At 47.8% G+C, this 6,000-nt stretch overlaps 1 protein-coding gene across 2 annotated transcripts in view; it reads left to right on the top strand.

Annotated features, from left to right (window-relative positions):
* Positions 1-624: 624 nt before the first annotated feature.
* NEXMIF (neurite extension and migration factor) overlaps positions 625-6,000 on the top strand; it is a 179,293-nt gene continuing 173,917 nt past the window's right edge. For both annotated transcript variants that reach the window (XM_004779919.3, XM_004779920.3), the window contains exon 1: positions 625-1,500. The gene's annotated coding sequence lies outside the window, so the exon portion shown is untranslated. The remainder of the gene's footprint in view (positions 1,501-6,000) is intronic.

The following is a 6,000-nucleotide window of genomic DNA, read 5'->3' as shown; positions in this document are numbered from 1 at the left end:
TTCAGAGGCTCAGACCCCAACCTTACCCCCAGGGCTCCAGGGTGCTAGAGTCCCTTCTAAGTTGCTCTACAATCCCTTGCCATTTCCCGTTGGGTTTCCAGGAATTCTGAAGGGTAATGGTCATCTAAGGGATTTCTCAAGGACTGCATTCAGGCAGATTCCTTTTCCTTCCTTGCGTATTCATGTTCCCTTCTTCTCTTCTTCTTTATTCAAGAAAACTTCCCTTTCCAATTCTCTGGGGAAGGGCCTTGCACCCCACCTTTCATGACCCAACCCTTGGGGGCCTAGGCTCTGAAGTTAAAGGTAGGTAGAGATCATAGAGATCGAATGGTTAGATGCTTGATGGAAGAAGCCATTGGACTATTCTCCCCCAAACTTCAGAGCGCCCCTCTATGTACACATAACTGTCCTAAAAGATGTGGGAGAGTGGTGTCCAGCTGCGGGTCTGCCTAGGAAAGAACGCGCCACTGGCGCGGTGGACTGGGCTGGTTGCAAGAATGCGAGTGGGGGGCGGGGTGGGGTGGGGAAGGGGGGTGCGCGCCCTTTATGACAGGTGGCCGCGCAGTGCGCGCTCCCGGGCGCCTAAGGGGAGGGAGGGACAGACGGACAGAGTGGGAGGGGGCACATGGGGAAGGGACTATAGACAAGGTAGAGAGCAGGAGGGAAAGGAAAGGCTGTGGTGGGGAAGGGAGACAGAGGGGAGAACGCGGCCAGCAAGAACAACCGTGTTGGAGGAAACAATGGCAGGGGCAATAGCGATGGTGGCAGCCGAGGCAGTCCCACTCTGGGCACCTTTCTGAATGGGCAGAGGCATCTCAGGGAGAAGAGAAGAGCAGGCAGCGCCCGCTGAGGCTCTGAGAAAAGCGGCGGAGGGAGGGGAAGGAGGAGGAGGAGGAGAGAGGGGGGAGGGGGACGAGGTAGGGGGAGAACCCGGGACGGAAAACCAGTAGCATCAGCATCAGCATCAGCAGCCGCAACCGCCACACCAGTAGCAGTAGCAGTAGCGGCAGTAACAGCATTTAGCAATAGCTTTAACGACTACAGAGACAGTAGCAGCCGCCCTCCTTCTATCTCCCTCCCGCGGACCGCCGCAGCCACCGCACCGAGAGGGCTCCAGCGCCGCGCGCGCAGCCCGCTGCTGAGGTAGCCTCGGCCGGAGCAAGCTGTCGTGCACCCGAAGCACGGAATCCGGGAGCAGCACCACAGTCACCGAGGTGCTGAGTTTCAGGGCCAGAGCCCGACAGCTCTGACTCCATCTAGCGCGGCGGCGGCGGCGGCGGCGGCGGCGCCTGAGGGACACAGGCGCGTCCACCTGGCGGGCCTGGCGCATGGAGCTGAGGCAGAGGCGGCGGCGGCGGCGGCAGCAGTAGCAGCGGCGGCGGCTGCAGCTCAAGCAGCTGCGGCGACGGCGGCAGCCCAGCCTTGACTGAGACCGCGCTAGTTCCAGCGCCCGCTGCCTGAGCCCGCCAGCGACTTGCGCCTGCTGAGTCGGCCTGTGAGGTGAGTACGAGCGTTATCGACCAGCTCTCTGGCCTTCTCGCAGGCTCCCGGGCTGGCTCGAGGTGGCAAGGGGTGGAACGAATTGCGGGAAGCCAAGATCCAAGAGGAGGAAGGAAAAACGGAAGGGAGGACCTCTGTGTGAGAATGGCGTGCATCTGTGTGTCTGTGTGTGAGGGAGCAAGGCAGTAAGGGCGAGAGATCTCGGGTAGCCCTGATAGGCACTGCAATCTAGGAAAGGCCTCTGCCTGCGCTGGGAGAGGGGGGAGGGGAAGCGAGCGGGCCGGAGCCTTGGCGCTCACACGCACACAGCCCGGCATCGAAGACAGCAGTGTGCCTCCTCCTTTCGGGCTGCTGCTGGAGAGATCCTGGCCAGGGAACTGGCACCAACACTGCACGCTTCCGCGCAAGCGGGAAAACCCACGCGGCGGCCGCGACTGGGAGCCAGGGCCAAAACGGCAAAGGTGCGAAGTACGGTCGCCAGCGCCCCCTACGCGCTTGGGGCTGCCCGGCCAACCTCGGAGCGCTCCCCAGCACACGCCGACCGACCGAGGGCCGCGGGCTGGTTTGTGTTGGGGGTCCCAGCGAGCCTCGCCCAGCCGGTCACCTTCTCTGAAATTGGCCCTCGGCCCCTTTCCCGTTTTCGGCAATCGAATTGACACTCTCCTGCGTAGTTTCTGGTGCTTCGCTCTGCCGCGCCCCGCTACACATGTCCGCTGGGGTCTCGCACACCCGGTGGGGCTGGGAGGCTGCGAGCCGTGTGGGGAGCAGGGCCCGCTCCGGGAAAGTATGGAAAACGCGCCGCTGAGTTGGCGCCGTTCTGCCTAGGAATCCAGTGGTTTCAGCATGACTGCTTCTCTGTCTGATTCGTGAGGGACCGAATCACCCGCGCAAGGTTTCCTGTCTTTTTCGAAGTTGAAAAAAAAAAAAAAATTGGCATCTCCATTTCAACATCGGCACACTTGATTTTTGTCGAGCTTCTGGTTGCATTTTGGAATCAGTGGGTTTCATATTTTGCTTTTGGGTTTTGGCTCCCAGCATATTGTTGAATTCTGTGCACAGCAGTGTACTTAGCTTATGTGGCCTTTTCCTAACGTTCCATTTTCTAGACTTATCTGAAGAGACGTGATTTGTGTGTAGGGCTGTTAGAGCTGTTTTTAAAAAGCATCGAAAGCATGTCACCAGTGATTTAAATATCTCCTCGATTGTTTTTGGCGGAGGAGCGGTGTGCTGATAGTTCCTGAAATATTTTGCTTGCTGAGAAAAGGTGTTCCAGTAGCCTTCTCTGAACTACAGAGACCATTTGGGGTTCAGAGAATGAATCTCCCTTAAATCTTGTACACATAGGGTGCTATAATCAAACATTTTATTTGCAGCAGTGATGTTCCGGTGGCTGAGGAGAATTTACACTTATTTAAAATATATTTTTAGAAGGGAACAGAAAAACCCTAAGTGACTGTCATTTTACATATTAACTGGGAAACTGGATAATCAAATAAAACTGGCTGAGTGTCTGAAACTATCCCAGTGAAATATGTGGCTGTGAATATAATTAACCATCTGTCTAGTGAGCAATTTAAATTTGGGCTGGTACATTTTTATTACAGTGTCTAATTTCTGGAAGTCTTGTACATTTTACCCAGCAGTTACAACAAAAACGTATTTGCTTACTAGGTCAAAGATTTTCTTGTGTGGTGGTGGGATTCCCCCTCCTCTCCGCCCCACCCCCATGTTTCCTAGCCCTCACACTTTGACCTGTGAGATCAAATTGAGCCTCTTGTTTTCTCGTATGGCATGTTTACAGTAGAAGAACTCAGACTGGTAGCTAGTGATTAGACATTTTTGTTTCTCAGAAATACCTTCCAGTTGCATGCATTTGAGTTGAACAAAATGTAATTTTTTTGTGCACATGTGTTCAGATGGAGTAGGGTGATTCAACAAAATTCAAGACTTCAAAATTGACTTCATTTACTTTCTTTTATTCTAATTATCCACCTAGCTCTTCCCTAGCTGTCCCAACCACCTTTCCACACTCCACAAACACACACACTCACACACACAAAATCATATCCTTTTGTCCTTATAGCCAGTTTCTTAGGTTAACAGTATTCAAATCTGTGATTTTATCGGTATGTTGAGAAGCTGCTTTTTCTGGAAGTCAAGAGTGTAAAATATAATAAGATGAAAGGACCTTGTATGTATTTTTAAATTTTTCCCTATGATGTGATTTTAACCAGAAATTTACTAGGGAGGAAAAAAGGAATAGATTTTGGGTGGAGATGGAACGGCCCTAGAAGATTAAATTTAAAATAGCTGTTGTTAACATAACAGAACAGAACAAAATAAAAATGAACCACTGACTGTGCAGTGGACTAGAAAAAGTCATTTAAAGGAAAATACTTTTAAAACAAATATTTGGCTAAATAATAGCTTTGATTAATGGGTAACAATTATGTAAGCGCATGGTAGAATTTGACATATGTCAAGTTTGTTAAATAAATCAGCCTGTTCAGTGAATAAATCTTTGATGCATCATTGCTTTTTAAAACATACAGGCGTGCGTTGCGTGCGCGTGAGCACACACACACACACACACACACACATGCAAGCAAACCTGTAACACCCTGTTGCCAAAGTCAAACAAGTACAGAACACTGCCACTTTCTCTCTGTTTCAGAGCCTCTTTTCTCCCTTTTTCTTTTTTTCACAATCCTCTGGTTACCTGTAAACTACCTGGTGTGCAGAGAGAACTAAAGATATGGTGGTTGCCTGTGTTTAGGAGTGGGATAAAAGAGATGAGGAAACTGATTAAGTGCTGGATTTTAAACATTCAAAAATGTGCTCATCTCTCAAAATCACCGTGGAGGTCCTGGTTTCACCAAAATATTTGCTTAACCAAGAGTGACTAGCCTAACCAAAAAGCTTTCGTTGATGGCAGTTTCTCTGTTCCTAAGTCCAGTTACAGGGAATACTTTTTTTTCCTCCTAATACATTAGTAAAGGGAGAGAAAGAGATTCTAACTGGCCTTTGATTGTCACATTATCTTTATACTTATTTATCTGGTGACACATACGAGGTTTAAGTGTTCCTGCTTGTAGCAACCAAAAAGAGAAGAACCAAAGTGTATAATAGGGAAGGGAAATGATATAATAAGGAGTAGGTCATTCTGGCTACCCTGCTTTTCCCCTCTTAAAGATTTCAGTGACAATAGCCAGACCTCCAGGATCCTCTAAGTCTTTTTTTTTAACATACAAAAATCCTTTTAGAAACTTCCTTTATCTCTATTAAGTTGATCTCCCCCAGCTTAAAAGTATATAATCAATTGCTCCTCACAATCACAGTGCAGTTCTTTCTGCTCACAGGTCTTGTCCCCATGTTTTAATACAAACACTTAATTGCACAGAAAAGCAAAACAAAACAAAACAAAATTTCAGGTTTGCACATTTTTTTCCCATTGCCTCCTATGAAAAATTGCCCATCAACTAGCTCCCTCATTAACAGTTTCTCCACCAGAAAACACCCTTTCAAACCCAAAGTCATAGGATTGGACATAAAGCACTTGCCATGTTCTTTGTGCCACTTTTTCATGGATGCCTTAAAACAAGACAAAGGGCACTGGATGAGACTGCATCATCACTTGGGCCTACCTTTAATTTCAGACCTTTACTCTCACCAAGAAATTCTCATTTTAGGCAGAGATCAACATTCCTTTCTTCTCAAACAACACTGGCCTTCTGCAATAGTAATAAGCACATCACAACCTTGGGGAAATCTGGTCTGGGTTGGGGTCTGCCTGGAGGATGGAGGGTGGTGTGGAGAAGCTGCCTTATACTGATGGTAGAGCCTTTTCTGGGCCAGCTCTAGGTAAGGGGTGAAGATGCTCTTTGTCCCTCTTCCATTCACTCTTTCATTTGCCTTGGTGATTTGCTAGGGAATGTGCTCTTTTTGGTCTCTTTTTCTGTTGATAATCACTATAACCTGATGTCTTTCCCTCCCTTGTTCTCTGGTAGAAAAAGGACTGAAGTCTTCAGGACAAACTATTATGTATATATTTTTAATTTTTCTAAAAAGCATTTTAAAGGGTCATCTATTTTATCCATCCCCAACAAAATGATTTTGATATAACAATTACTACTATTTTCTCAAACACTCCCAAACCTCATTTAAAAAGTTACATTTTTTCCTCTCTTAGTATCCCATTTTAAGTATTACACAACTAGGCTAAGCAAGCAGCTACTCCTAATATTTAACCTGAGGGGGTTTAGAGGTTAGAGCCCAAGGTTGTACTGTGGGCCTGACTACTAGAGTAATGCCAAGAAAAGGCACAGGGATTGATTTTTCTGTAGGGCAAGTTAAACCATTTCCTCTATGGAGGTCTGTAAGTGGTGTGGCCATATGTTATGGTTGAAACCTCTTGTCCCAGCATACTTACATCACCCTTAAAGACAAAAAAGTTCTATGGTCATCCTAACTATAGGGCACCTTTAAATCAAACAAAGAGGT

This window comes from Mustela putorius, unplaced genomic scaffold, assembly GCF_011764305.1.
Source record: "Mustela putorius furo isolate JIRA1106 unplaced genomic scaffold, ASM1176430v1.1 tig00001114_pilon_pilon_pilon, whole genome shotgun sequence".
NCBI classification, from domain to species: Eukaryota; Metazoa; Chordata; class Mammalia; order Carnivora; family Mustelidae; genus Mustela; species Mustela putorius.
This window is presented reverse-complemented; position numbering and strand designations above follow the sequence as displayed.